Below are 15,996 nucleotides of genomic sequence, written 5' to 3'. Positions count from 1 at the left end.
TCCCAGTTCAATCCCGGGCTCCCCCGGAATTAGTTTCGAAATGAGCAAGACGCTGAACCCCTATTGCTCCAGATGAGCAGCAGGTTGGTGTATGAATGTGTGTGTAAAAGGGTGACATTTTGATGGCAATAATCTTGTACATTTCAAGCTCAATTCAACTCTAATGGTGTGTATTGGTCAACACGACTTTGCTATGAAGAAGCTCACAATTACTCACAATTACTCAATTTTTTTTACTTGAGTAAAAGTATCAATACTGCAATATAGAAATACTCACTAAAGTTCAAGTCTGGAATTCAAAATGTGCTTGAGTAAAAGTACAAAAGTATTGGCATCAAAATGTACTCAAAGTACCAAAAGTAGAAAGTAATCATTATGCAGAATGTCCCATTTCACACGTTTTCAAATATATAACAATCTTTTGAAAATAGCAATGCCACACATTGTGAGCTTGTAGATCGGCTATTTTCAAAATGGCCGAAATGTATATAGGGCTGAAGTGGTTAATGTATGTTTTGCTTTTGTAATAATAATCCAAATCTATTTAAGTAACCAGTAACGAAAGTTTTCAAATAATTGTTGTGGATTAAAAAGTACAATATTTGCCTCTGAGATGTAGTGGAGTAGAGGTTAACAGTAGCCTACTGAAAATTGGAAATACCCAAGTAAAGTAAAAAATACCTAAACATTTTACTTAAGAGTAAATGTACTTTACACCACTGCCTAAATTCTGAAACATCAGCCATTATGGGTGCACTACACAGTGGCCTACAGTAGGGGGCAGGCTGGCACTCAACACTGAATTGGTCATCATAAAGTGAATGTGCTTGTTTTTAGGGCTCGAAAGTGTCCCCCATTATACAAAAAAGAAATAAAAAATGTTTCAAGTGGGGGTCCGTAGTCTAATCCAGTGGGGTCAAAGTGGGGTCCGGGCGGGGACCTCCAGTGTCCACGAGGGGATTCCATGGGGTTCCGAGCAAAATGTATTAATATAACAGTTTTAATCACTTTTACCCCATTTTATACATTGGTTATTAGAAAATAGAAGATGTAGGCCCTACAAGCTCCATGAAGCGTTGTGAGCATTTAGATCATGCTATTTTAGAACAATTTTGAAACATCTTGAAAAATTACAATTTAAAAAGTCTTTTATGTTTTAACAAGAAAACTCTTGCAGGGGTCCCTTCTCCCTGGCACAATATATTTTCAAATTGGGGTCCACGGCTAAACACATTACAACTTTATCCATTTATACTTGGCTTTGATTGATTGATTGAATACTTTATTAGACAGAAATGCAAACAGCACGAGTAGCCTACAGTTATACACTTGGTCTAAAAGGATCACACAAAAAAGTCTTTGCGGTCTTGTTTCCATTGAGGTGCTACATTCAATTAATCAACATAGCATAAATAAATAAATGTACAGAGTATATAAAGGGTGAAAATAGGCTATTCAAAAATAGCAGATATATAGCCTACAAGTTCACAGCGCGTCACTGTCTGCTGTTTTTGAACATTTCTTAAAAATATCAAAAATGTTTGGAACATTTTGAATAATCTTTTCAAAAAGAAAATGTAACACAAAGCTTCTCTTCTGGGGATTCCTGGTATAAAACTCTTTTCAGATGGGGAGGTCCGCAGCCAACAAACAAGTTTAAGAATCACTGCTCTAGACCAGGGGGGTCCTGGGGGGGGGGGGGGGGTACCAGGGGTTACCAAGGAAAATTTGTCAATACAGTGTCACAATCATTTTAACCACTTTAACCATATTTATACTTTGGCTATTCAAAAATAGCAGATCTAAAAGCTCATAACGCGTCAGCTTGTAGATCTGCTAGTTTGGAAAAATCTGGAAAATGTGTGCAAATCTTCATCTATTTTTTTTTTAAGTGAAAATGTTTAACTAAAATCTTCTGGGGGTCCCTGGCAAAAACATTTTCAGATTGGGTCCATGGGCAAAATACATATGAATTTGGGGGTCCTTGGCACGAAAAAGTTGAAGAATCACTGCTCCAGACTAGAGACTCAAACACACTAGACACCTGTTGTCAGGGGAGGGGCCTGTCTCCTCACATTCACCCAATCACAAGTCACCCTGCACATCACATGGTGATAGGAGGAGGAGGATTCAGGAAAGTTTTGGTTAGCGGCTCACACACATACACACACACACACACACACACACACACACACACACACACACGTTGCGCACACACACACACACACACACACACACACACACACACACACACACACACACACACACACACACACACACATTACAGGTCCCATACACACTAGTCTAAAGATCCACCTCCATGGGAGTCAGGTCATATACGGGGGATCTTCTCAATGCATAAGGAATAACGTGGCTCTATTAGGTGTACCAAAAAATCCTAAAGGGGGCGTCAACATGTGTAACTTGGTAGCGGCGGCCATTTTGGGAGGCTAGCCGCCGGAGGGTTGGGGCCGGAGGGTACATAAACAGCTTGTAAACAATGACCCGACCGTGTTCTTTTTTTTACTCACAGTCACAATGGTGAGTTTTTTTTTTACCAAAAACATGAAACAGCTATTTTGTCTCTGCTAACTAAAGGTAACTAGGTATGCAACTAGGATAGGGTAGCCTAGGATAGTCCAGAGTGTTATTGTCTTTTTTCTCTCTCTAACACTATGACAGGCGGGCTGCTCTGCTCATAGACCGAACATTACACTACCGTGCGAGGTACTCACCGAAACTTTCAACAACACAAAACTGCCTGAATAATGAAATAGTTTTGTTCATTTTTATTAAAGTTGGAGACCTCGCATGGTAGTGGAATGTTCGGTCTATGAGCAGAGCAGCCCGCCTGTCAGAGCGTTAGAGAGGGAAAAAAAGTCACTTAACACTCTGGACCACCCTAGTTGCATTACCTAGTTACTTTTAGTTTGCAGAGACAAAATAGCAGTTTCATGTTTTTGGTAAAAATGTACCTTTGAGAAAATGACGTGAACAAACACGGCTGTACTTGGGTAGGTTGTTGAACGTTAAATCTTTGTGTGGTACAGCTGAGATCCAAGCCATACTACGTCTCTTGAATAGTGGTGGAAAGTAACTAAGTACATTTACTCAAGTACTGTACTTGAGTATTTTTTTTAGGTATTTGTGCTTTACTTGAGTATTTCCAATTTCCAATACTTTTACTTCTACTCCACTACATCTCACAGGCAAATATTGTACTTTTACTCCACTATTTGAAAACTTTAGTTACTAGTTACTTTTCAGATATAAATCATTATATTATGAAACATACATTAACCACTTCAGCCCTATCTTATACCTCGGCTATTTAAAAATAGCCGATCTACAAGTTCACAACGCGTCGCATCAAAACGCGTTGTGAGCTTTGTATATCTGCTATTTTCAAATATGTTAGTACTTTTACTTTTGGTACTTTAAGTATATTTTGATGCCAATACTTTTGTACTTTTACTCAAGTAAATTTAGAATCCTGGACTTTTACTTACAGAGTATTTCTACATTGCAGTATTGGTACTTTTACTTAAGTAAAACTTTTTCCACCACTGCTCTTGAATACATTGTTAGCCTCACACTGTATTAAATCTTGAAGAGGAGAGCTGCGACATGTGAACAGCTTTCTCATAGACCAGCCACACATGTGCAGTGTGCACTGATCACTATGTATTCGGCAAAGAAGTTAATGTTTACAAACACAAACCACCGTCACTCTCTAGTCTTAAGCGTCTCTATGTACCGTCTGACCCCCAAAGGGCTGGAGCGTCGAAAAGGGGGGCGTGGCTAACTTTTGGTGACGCGACGTTGGTACACTATACGGTCTGATCAAGAATTAACGGATCCCCCCCGGGTTACAATGTTTCAGGACTCCACTGCAGGTGTGTTTTGTTTTTTACACGTCTTTTTGTTTGTTTGTTTGTTTGTTTGTTGTGTGTACGGAATCCTCTAATCCTCAGTGTTTCATTGATTCAATTCTAACTCTGAAAATGTGCAAATGTTCCATTCGCAGGCTAGTTGTGCATATCAGGACATCAGTACTGTAAGTAAACCGTTACTACAAGGACATGTAGTCTTTCACAATGTCAAGCATGCATAACCTAATATTTTACTGTTCAGCAGGAGTAACAATCATTCACCATAGAACTGAAATACCATGATGTGGAAAAATAGTGACAAAGTCAGAATTGAAAATTTAGATGTGTTTTTATTGCTGGTAATTTAGCTTAGCAGGTGATTATCCATTGAATACATAAGTAAAAGTTAATCAAAATTAGTTGAACTATTAAAGAAAAAAACAAAACAAATATAATTATACAAATATATCATAATTATCACATTTTGGAGGTAGCCTACTTAGTAGATAGCTGTTCCATCTTTAACTCCCTACAGCTGACCTAGCTGACCTCTGCCTCTCTAGAAATGTTATAACAGTACTTTCAAGAGAATTGACCTTTTTCCTTCTTTTATAACAATGACAGAGCATCTATAAAGACAGCTGAGGGAATTTTAGACAATATATTGGAAGGATGCTAGAATTAAGGCATCCGTACTTCAGTATTTCCTAGTATTTTCATTGTAAAAAAAACAAAAACAACCACATGTTGATGGTGTTCTTATCTCTCCCTGAGCTCTGGGTTTCTCCCCTTTCTATTCCCAACTCCACCAAAGCATCTTTACCATTATTATTTAATTTCTCTATTTCACCCGCAACTCCTCTGCTGTTTCCTCAATGTGCGTGCGTGCGTGCGCATGTGCATGCGCGTGCGTGAACTACAAGCCCTGGTGTGTGTGTGAGGTGTATGCACTTCCCCTTTCTCTCACTCTACCATCTCTCCTCTCTGGCCTATAGCTGATCTCAGGCCAAGCTGTATTTCAGTGTCCAGGCAGCAGACACTGATAAGCACCTGGTCTATTGTAAATGTAAAGGAAAGTCTTCATGCTTCTGTATTTCTTTACACGTTGCTTTCCTCTTCTACAACCCTGGTGTCCTGATCAGCAGAGGAGATGAAGCCTCGTCTACGACCCCAGTTTACCCTGACGTTTACATAAATTGGATTGTCCTCCTGAAACATGATACATTTACATGTTAAAATGTATAATCAATAAATCATAATGTAGGAAATGCATCAGTATACATGAGTGCAATCAATGAAAATACCTTAGCTCTCCTCACTGCTATGTCCAAGCCTCAATCTTGTTTCCTTTAAAAGTAAGACTTATTATTTTAAAACAATCGTTTTAAGGTTTTTTGAAAATATATCGCAATACTGACAAAAACAGGATATACAGTATAGATCCATTACAAAAAAGAAATATATAATAGAAAATTGCATTTCTTTCTGTAACATTTCAAAAAAGTGAAACATTCATTAGATTAATGAGATACAGATTTTTTTCTATTTTCAAAAAGGCTTGAAAGTACAATATTTCTGTGTACTGAATACAATATATGAAGTGTCACTTTTATAATTAGGCTATATTACAGAAAAAAAACGTACTTTTCCACAAATGTTTTTTGGGGGGGAAATGCACCTGTAGCTCAATTATTCGATACACGCATGGATATTTGAGGATGTGGCCAAGCCATTGTCTTGAAGGTGCAAACAACACAGGTATCAGCATTACGTTTGAGAGCTTGATCTCAGTGATCTTTTTCCGTCCTAGCCTTAAGTATCATAGTGCAGGATCCTGCAATGTGAAAAATGAGGACGTCCAAATATCCTTTTCAAGCTCCCGTCCCGAGCCACAAAAAGAAGCCAAATCCATGGAAGAAGTGCCTTTGGTTGCACCTCCAACACACTCACATGACTTTGATCAATTCCCTTCCCCTATTTGCACACACTAGGGCATGATGTCACAAGAATAGAGCATTGGGATTAGACTGTCATTTTAATGAGCTATGATGACTGGAAACTCACCATGTCCACAACATAACCAAAGTAAGCACCAGCACTGCCAACACCTTGACTCCAACACCAACACAAAGGATAAGAGCAACTGTAGAAAAAAATACACCAAGTTTACAAGTCACAGTGTGTGTCAGGTGAGACTCAGAAGCAGACGACAACAGCAAAACGGATCATGTCCAGAACAAAATAGCAGGCAAGGGTAAAAAGGTAGAGAATCAAAAGACAGGTACAAAGGATCAAACGGACAGGCATAACAGGGTGTAAGAAACAAGAAACACACAACAACAATGTCAAGGAACAGGTAGAGAACTCAGGGAGTGAATGGTGGCGTCCCTGTTTTGTTTTAAAATACAGGGCTGGTATGGTAGACTTGGTATGATCAGGTGACCGGATCGGTTGAGGGGGGATGAGGTAAGATGAATAGATTGGCAGGTCTAACAAGAAAGTGGAAATAGGTGTGCAGGTAACAGTGACTAGATTAGACTGTGGGAGTGGTCACAGGGAATGGAGAGACAGACAGACAGACAGACAGACAGACAGACAGACAGACAGACAGACAGACAGACAGACAGACAGACAGACAGACAGACAGACAGACAGACAGACAGACAGACAGACAGACAGACAGACAGACTATAAAGTACATGTTATTACAATCATCCCTTCCAACATCTTCCTCTGTCTACTCACTGTCTATTGTGTCCATGGGCGGCAGTGCCTCAGTAGAGTTGTTTTCTGGAGGGTCTGTGGTGGAATAAACATTGATTATGATTGATATGATTAGCCTATTATTATTATTATTATTAGTAGTTGTAGTATATAAAATTATAATTATTAGTAGTATATTATGAATTATTAGTTTTTATAAAACAATGAGAGAGCAAGACGTCACATGAACTCATATAAACTCACACTGCACAGCTTCAGACTTCCATCTCTCTTGTCCTTCAACAGCACACTGGTAACTCCCAGCATCCTCTATTTTGAACTGGAATTCTGGGTTGGATACCCGTTGTCCATCTTTAAACCAGACAATGTTGGGTCTTGGTTTACAAGATGTTTGACAGGTGAGTGTCACCCATGTCCCCTCTGACACAGTGGGAGGAGTCACCTGTACAGACAGTTCTGATCAGAAGAATAAAAACAAGATGGACGTCAGTTGGTGAGATTGTCAGGAAAGATTTGACTTTGATTACATGAAAGGTTAAAAAAGTACTCTTGTTTACCTGTTACAGACAAAGATACTGTCTGACTGGTCGTTTTATCATCTGTTGTTGAAAACCTGAAGTTATAATCTCTCTCATCACTGGCTTGTATGTTATTGATCCTCATGTTACAATCATGGTGTTCATCACCAGTATAGTTCATTCGACCTTGATATGAACGTTGTTTAGAGATAATAACATGAGTGTTCCCTGAGTAGAAGAACCAGTATGCATCAGTGACAGACTGATTCACTGGGTATTCATATGAACAACTAATATCTACTGATGACCCTCTGCTGACACATGGAGATGGATTGGTGAAGGTCACTCTCCACTCACCACTGCAAACACCTGTTAAAGAATAAATAAATAAATAAGTAGCTGTCAACAAAAAAGGTCAATCTTTTTTTAAATCATATGAGATACTAATTCTGATCTTCTGGCCACATTCTGATTGACATTAAGTTGATTGTGATTACATGACAAATAGTTCAAATAGTTGACAGAATAGAAATTATTTTCTTAAATTTTACATTCACTGTACCTCAATATTTTTGTACATTCAGCAGTTTTTGACTAGTAGCCTACTTTATTTTATTTATTTAAAAATGTGATTGGAGGATAAACCCCTTAAGATGTAGGTAAGAGCCTCCTAGTGTCGCCAACCACCTGCTGCTAACAGCGCACCTGCCACCCTAAGCCCCTAAGAGACAGTGGGGGCAGTAGCATGCCACTTGGACACAGGCGGGGGTCTGATCAGCCTCGGTGGAGGAGGGTGTCTGTTGCAAGACCCGAAACACCCAGTGACTCCAGGAAACAACACTGATGACGTGTCCAAGTTTGTGCATCAGTAGATGTTTTGTTAAATGAAGTAGGTCAATTGTTCCAGTCTGATCAGTGCTTTTAACTTAAATTAATGTCTCCCAATTTATTTCTGAATTCTAGGTACAATAAAAAAAAAGGTTGTTGAGTATATGTCTTAGTGGATATATTGATCTGAACGGAACTAAAAGCTGTTTTAAATATAAAGGAAAATTCAAAACAAAAAGCAGCCAATGAAAATGTCTCCTAGCATGAGGTGATAACCAATTGAGTGTATCATACTGTACATAAAGCAGTGATGTGTACAGTAAAGACACCTGAGTACATTTAAAGAATGAAGATGTGTCTCAGAGGTGTTCTGATATATGATATCACCATAAACCAATGATAGGAAGTAGAAGATGCTGAACAATGTGTTTTCTTATTTGAAAAGTAAAACAATTGATGATCTATACATTCATCTGAGACTATTATTTGCTTTACTTCAATATGAGGCTTTAAAGAAAATTCAGAATCTAACCAAAGTCCTAAATATTTGAATCTGTCTGTAATGTTTTAAGTGGAGACCCACCTGTAAAATAAATAGCTAATTCAGAAGATGTACGATTAACATACTGTAGTACCTAATACCAACAACATGCTGCAAGATTTCTGCTTGTTTAATATGAGATTATTATTTAAAAGCCATTCTTAAACCAAAGAAAATTCTGTTAGCAAGGAGCTAAGCTTAGAATTTTAGATACATAAGAATCAGATCCATAAATAGCCGTTTGGCAGTCATTTTGTACATCTATGAGGGTTGAACACACTGTAAATATGAAATTCATTAATATAAACTGTCCTTACCAGCTAATAAGATAAGAATGTCCAGGATCACACTGATTGTCTTTAGAAACATCATGGTATCTTGAGGTGAAGCATCAAGTAACTGCAATGAAAGACTTCACAACCAACTAATGTACTGTACTCTCTGTTCTGTAATCAACAACACACACGCACACACAACTAAAAAGGAAGTCAAGGTTAAAACCACCAGAATGTGGTCTTCATTACTTGTACACATTTATGATTCAGAATGGACAGTATGAAACTTAACTACTGCTGACTTTTAGTTCATTGTTCTCTGTCTTAATGTTGAATGGTGCTTTTATTTACTGCCTTTATCCAAAACACTTTACAATGTACAGTAGTATTCACCCATTCACACACATTCACACACTGATGGGGGGTGGCAGAGGAAACTATGCCAAAGCACCAACCTGCTCATCGGGAGCAGTTAGAGGTTTTTAGTGCCTTGCTCAAGGACACTCTGTCTGTCTGTCTGTCTGTCTGTCTGTCTGTCTGTCTGTCTGTCTGTCTGTCTGTCTGTCTGTCTGTCTGTCTGTCTGTCTGTCTGTCTGTCTGTCTGTCTGTCTCTCTCTCTCTCTCTCTCTCTCTAATTGAGAGAGAACAAGGCTTTGAAAAAGAGAGAGACGGATAGTGACACAGAGTGAGGGAGCAAGAGAGAGAGAAATAAATAAGTTTAGCCTACATTTCAAGTAATAAAATGTGATTGGCTGATGATAAACCATAACTGGCACAAGGAATTAACAATCAGACATTGCAGATTACAGAGAGAGTTTATATCCGTTCAGAATGACGCTTCTGATGCTACAATAGATGCCAGGGCCTTGCACAGACTTTTGAGAGGGCAGGTGCCCAGCATGCCAATTCACTTGTTTCTTGCTTAAACCAGACTTTATTATTATTATTGAGGTACAAGATTTATTTTTTGAGGGAGCCCTGCAGCAGCACAAAAGTTACAACATATAAAAAACTACATAACATAATGCACACTCATTTCCCAATACAGAGGCAAATTCTATGCCTTAGAAAAGTTTTACATTTTTAATAAATGTTATTTGAATAGAGAAAGTAGAGAAAATAGCAGATCTACAAGCTCACAACACAAGTGACATGTCTCGTGTGAGAAAAACACTAAATTGGACTCTCATAATGAGCTTTTTATTTTATTTTATTCCTGTGATTATCTAGTATCAGTGTTACACCTAGGGTGACCTGGTCAAAACTGCTCATTTTCAGGACAGCAGAGCCTTGCAGGACAGTACTGTGTACTGACACTGCATTTAACTATACAATCTGTTTACTGTGTACTGACACTGCATTTAAATATACAAACTACTGACAGTATACACTGCATTTACTGCACACTGTTTGCTAGTTAATCTAACTTTTAGTAAATACAATAGCTACAATAACAATAGCACAGACCACCTAGTGTGCTAGTTTCCCTCTATAGGGGTCAGTGTTTAGGCAGAACATATCACACTTCTAGATATTTAAGGCTATATTAAAGCTGGTATAAATGGACTCATCTGACCTCTCACTACCTGCATCCTGATGTCTTCCCTGCTTATTACCTAAATGCACTTCCCTTTGACCTGTAGAAAGATACTATCTAGTTAACTGTAGTACAACTCTAATGACATATTAGTTTGTACTTTTACTGCAAGGAAATGTAGATTTATGACTGACTGGAGCCAACCTTTCACAATGTCAAGCATGCAAAACCTACTGTAATATTTTACTGTTCAGCAGGAGTTACTGAAATACTATGATGTGGATAAATAGTGACAAAGTCAGAATTGAACTTTTAGATATGATTTTATTGCAGGCACTTTAGCTTAGCATGTGACTATCCATTGAATACATAAGTAAAATTAATCAACATTTGTTGAACTATTAAAGAAATAAAACAAATATAATTACACAAATATACAAATATATATTACCACATTTTGGAAGAAATCAGAGTAGACGTCTGTTCTAACTTTTTAACTCCCTAACAGTTGACCTGGCTGACCTCTGCCTCTGTAGAAATGTTATAACAGCACTTTCAAGAGAATTTACCTTTTTCTTTTATCATGCAGAGAGGAACAAAATAAAAACAACAGAGTAGATTGCTGGGGGAATTGTAGACATTATCTTGGAAGGATGTTGCTTATGGCATCCGTAGCCTGTATTTCAACATGTTCTTTTTGTATAGTACCTATCCGCCCTCTGGGTTTCTCCCCCTTCTATTCCCAACTCCACCATAACATCTTTACCACATTATATAATTTCTCTATTTCACCCAAAACTCCTCTGCTGATTCCTCAATGTGCGTGCGTGCGTGCGTGCGTGCGTGCGTGCGTGCGTGCGTGCGTGTGTGCGTGCGTGCGTGTGTGAACTACAGGCCCTGGTATGTGTGAGATGTATGCACTTCCTCTTTCTCTCACTCTACAATCTCTCCTCTCTGGCTCAATATGTGCATCTTCATCTCTCCTCTCTGGTCAGTATGGCTGTGATGACTCTGAGAATCTCACTCTTTCAACACAGTTTTATCACAGTGTATATTCTCTAATCAAATAACAAGCTAGCTGATTTTGGCAGAGGAGATGAAGCCTCGTCTACGACCAACACTTCCACTGATGTTTACATAATCTGGACTGTCCTCCTGAAACATGACAACACAGTTAAATAAAAATCATGAATACATCATAACGTGTAAAATTCATCATCAGTATAGATAAGTGCAATCAATTCAAATAATTTAGCTCTACTCACTTCTTTGTCCACGCCAGAATATTGTTTCCTTTAAAAACAAGAAAAAGTATTTTAAAACAATTGTTTTAAGGTTTTGAGAAAATATGTTGCAATACTGACACGAACAGGATATAGTTTAATAGAGTATTGTAACTTAGACTGTCATTGTAAAGAGTTGTGATGACAGGAAACTCACCAGGCCCACCACATAACCAAAGGAAGCAGCAGCACTGCCAACAGCTTGACTCCAATACCAACACGAAGAATGACAAGATGACCTGCAGCAAAATTACACCATATTTAACATTCATTATCAACTGAGAAAGAAACATAGTCAATAGTTTTCAGTGTGGTTCATGGTTAATTATGTATTTAAAATCTAAAACTACATCTGAAACTGCATTATACACTTTAGTAGATTTAGTTGTCAGGTTACAGACTGTAAAGTACATTTCATTCCAATCATTCCCTCCAACAACCCCCTCTGTCTACTCACTGTCTATCAGTGGTGTAAAGTAACTAAGTACATGTACTCAAGTACTGTACTTAAGTATAATTTTGCGGTACTTTGCGGAATATTTCCAATGTTCTATACTTTTACTTCTACTCCACTACATCTCAGAGACAAATATTGTACTTTTATACATTTATTTAAAAACTTTAAAAGTAACTTTTTGGATTTTGATTGTTATTACAAAACATACATTAACCACTTCAGCCCTATTTAAACTTTGGCTATTTGAAAATAGCCGATCTACAAGCTCACAACATGTCCCGATGCGACGCGTTATGCTATTTTTAAAATATTTTTTATCCATTTTAGACATATGATAACTTGTGAAACGGGACATTCTGCATAATGAATACTCTTACTGTTGGTACTTTAAGTATATTTTGCTGCTAATACTTTTGTACTTTTACTCAAGCACTTTTTACTTAAGTAAAAAAATCTAAGTAGGCCTACTTTTTCCACCACTGCTGTCTATTGTGTCCATGTGCAGCAGCACCTCAGTAGAGTTGTTTTCTCCCAGTGAGTTCCTGGTGTGACAGAAGTACAGTCCAGTGTGGGAAGGCTGCAGAGAGGCCAGAACCAGCACCTGTCCTGACCCTACCTGGACCAGGGAGCTGGAACCAGCCGCGTACGGTGGGTTCTAACGTGGACCGGGCAAGATTCTTAATGACTCCCCCCTTCCCCCCATCCCCCCACCCCCTGCGTCGCGGGCATTTACGCGCGCGAAACGCGCGCGATTTTTTGCTTAATTAATTCATTAAATGACCATAAAACAACATTAACAACACTCTATCCATCCCTCAGTGTGTTCCATCCTCAAATGTTTTACTTAAGTAAAAGTATCAAGGGTTTTTCTCATTTGAAAACTTGTGAAATGGGACCTTCTGCATAATGAGTAGCCTACTTTTACTTTTGGTACTTTAAATACATTTTGATACCAATACTTTTCTACTTTTACTCAAGTACATTTTGAATACCTTACTTTTACTTGTAACAGAGTATTTTTACATCGCAGAATTGATACTTTTGTTTAAGTAAAACATTTGAGTACTTTTTCCACCACTGGTATTCAGTGCATGCAGTGACTGTTAGTGCACACAGGACGAGGGAGTCGTGGGACACAGCACATCGACCCTTCATTTCAATAAGGGCAGAGCCAAAACCTGCAGAACATGTTTAGCACAACCACAGATATCAGGACTTGTATATTAGAGGCAATTAGCATGTCTGGCTGGGGCCGCTTGACAATGGGAACGGTGGGGTGGGCGGAGGCTGCGGAGGCTGCGGAGCTACTGCGCCGGTAGAGGAAAAAAAAGACGATTTTTTTTTAATTTATTTTTTATATATATAAAACTAGAAAATGTGCTCCTCGGAGCACAAGTCTCCGCCAGCAGACTATAGCAATTATATTATCATAGCAATAACTAATGAGATACAGTAGAGTAAAAGATATATACTGTAGTTAAATAAAAAGGTGTATGTTAAAGAAATATTTATTAAAAACACACACACGCACGGACGGGTGATTTGGACTAGAAGATACTGTTCCAATCAAGACTGATTGATCCTGTCTTACCTCGCTTCAAAAACGTAAACGTTTTTTTGAAGTGACACACCTATTTATAGAATTGTATTTCGTCATGCATTCCTGTAGCCAATCAAAGGCATTGGTGTCAACATATTAATACGTATTAAGATTTCGGTCTTGTTGTGGGATCAATTCAACTCTAGTCCTCTTCTGTGTTACTGTTGTAGATGAGTATGCTTTCTTAGCTTTGGCCTTCTGCGCCTTTGCTTGACCAATGTCAGGTGTTCTCAAAGGGACACACACACGCACGGACGGGTGATTTGGACTAGAAGATACTGTTCCAATCAAGACTGATTGATCCTGTCTTACCTCGCTTCAAAAACGTAAACGGCTTTTTGAAGTGACACACCTTTTTATTATAGGATTGTATTTCGTCATGCGTCCCTCTAGCCAATCAGAGACATTGATGTCAACATATTGACACGTATTAAGAGTTCGGCTTTGTTGTGGGATCATTTCAACTCTAGTCCTCTTCTACGTTACAATTGTAGATGAGTATGCTTTCTTAGCTTTGGCCTTCTGCGCCTTTGCTTGACCAATGTTAGGTGTTCTCAGAGGGAAACACACACGCACAGACGGGTGACTTGGACTTACTGAAGGTACTGTTCCAATCAAGTCTGATTGATCCTGTTTTACCTCACTTCAAAAAGTAGGGGCTTTTTGAAGTGACACACCTATTTATAGAATTTTATTTCGCCACGCGTCCCTCTAGCCAATCAGAGGCATTGGTGTCAACAAATTGACACGTGTCACGTGGAGCTTGCCCAATGTTAGCTTGGCTAACAATGTTTGCTCACACAAAGCGAAAACATATTCTCCACCTTCGGCGGAGACAAAAATAGGGGAGCAGAGTTTTCCAGACCGGGCCATGGCCCCATTGGCCTCTATGACGGTACGCCCTTGGCCTTGGCTGGAACCAGGAGGCCCAGTCCTCTTGTACCAGGTGTAGTTGTGTACTGGTGGGTTAGCATCACTGCTGCAGGTCAAGTTCACACTGCTGCCCTCTGCTGGACTGTCTGGTGGACTGACCTCCACTGACACATTCACGGGTGCATCTTGATAGAAACATCAAAAGACAAATACCATACCATCATACACTAAGGGCATTTCTGGAGGGTCTGTGGAGTGTGTGTGTGTGTGTGTGTGTGTGTGTGTGTGTGTGTGTGTGTGTGTGTGTGTGTGTCTCTTTTTACTAAATAATTAGTGCATAGGCCTATATAATAATGTCGCTCCACTAGCGAAGCATCAAACCATGAAATAAACTATAGACTACTGTCTGTCTACTACGGGCTCCGGCCTTGGAGGGAACAGGACTCCCGCAGTCACCTCTACCCCGAGACAGCAGCAGCTGAGCGGCGAGACGAGAGGCGAACGTCCGCAAAAAAAAACAGAAAATACTGCCACATGATTTTTTCTTTTAACTTAATTTGTGTATATAAAATATAGATTCCCTGTCGAATCTCCTAATTACACCAACATTGTTCTTGCGAAGTAGTTAGTTTGTGCTTTTTTATTGAGATTATTAAGTTCGCTTTGGTCATTTCTAGCACAGGGAACCACCGAGTGGTGCTCGCCGTGACAGAGTGTCCTATGACGGGCTCATGGAGAGCAGCGTGGGGGGTAGCAACAAGACGGCTCCCCGTTCAGTTATTTAGCAGCTTGTTTATAAACATTCTGTATCCATAAATAGTTATGCAGTAACTAAATATAGACTTATTTCTCATCTACAGCTGCTATTTTTAATGTTTTACTTCATAATGCGCATCTGCTCAAACAGCCCGTTTTGTCTTGCCTCGAAAAAGCACACTTGAGGAGATTTTATTAGGCAAATGTAAAACACCACGTTACATTTATAATACTTTTGTCTAAAAGGTCCGACCAAAAAAGTCCTTGCGGACTTGTTTCCGTTGGCGTTGGGGTCCTTGTAGCCCTGAAACATGACTGTCATACCATGACAGTCATGGTGCCGAGTCCCCCTGGTCTAAAGTTGTGTTCGATTTTTTCACATTGCCATCTCTCACATAAACATAAACGTTCAGATTTCAAATATAAAGTGCTTACCACCGAGCCACGGATGTTACAAGGCGATGCGGACCGCGATGAGTACCCGTATCTCCCGTATTGTTCAATAAAAAGCATTTTAATCCCATCGCCGGCCATTTTATTTTATTTAATTTTTTTGTTTTGTAATGTATCAGAGTGCAATACACCTCCCAACCATTAGTGTCGCATGGTTGAAAGTATCGGAGACAATTTGGAGAAAATGGCCGGCGATGTGATTAAAATGCTTTTTATTGAACAATACGGGAGATACGGGTACTCATCGCGGTCCGCATCGCCTTGTAACATCCGTGGCTC

The 15,996-nt window shown here is 39.1% G+C and overlaps 1 protein-coding gene across 1 annotated transcript in view; it reads left to right on the top strand.

Annotated features, from left to right (window-relative positions):
- The first annotated feature begins 3,831 nt into the window (after positions 1-3,831).
- The window catches only part of arhgap29a (Rho GTPase activating protein 29a), a 136,518-nt gene continuing 124,353 nt past the window's right edge, over positions 3,832-15,996 (top strand). Inside the window, exon 1 of the mRNA XM_080417978.1 lies at positions 3,832-3,896. The gene's annotated coding sequence lies outside the window, so the exon portion shown is untranslated. The remainder of the gene's footprint in view (positions 3,897-15,996) is intronic.

Source organism: Gymnoscopelus braueri (assembly GCF_963280865.1).
Source record: "Gymnoscopelus braueri genome assembly, chromosome: 21".
Taxonomy (NCBI): Eukaryota; Metazoa; Chordata; class Actinopteri; order Myctophiformes; family Myctophidae; genus Gymnoscopelus; species Gymnoscopelus braueri.
The sequence above is the reverse complement of the archived record's forward strand: the minus strand, read 5'-3'. Positions and strand labels throughout refer to the sequence as shown.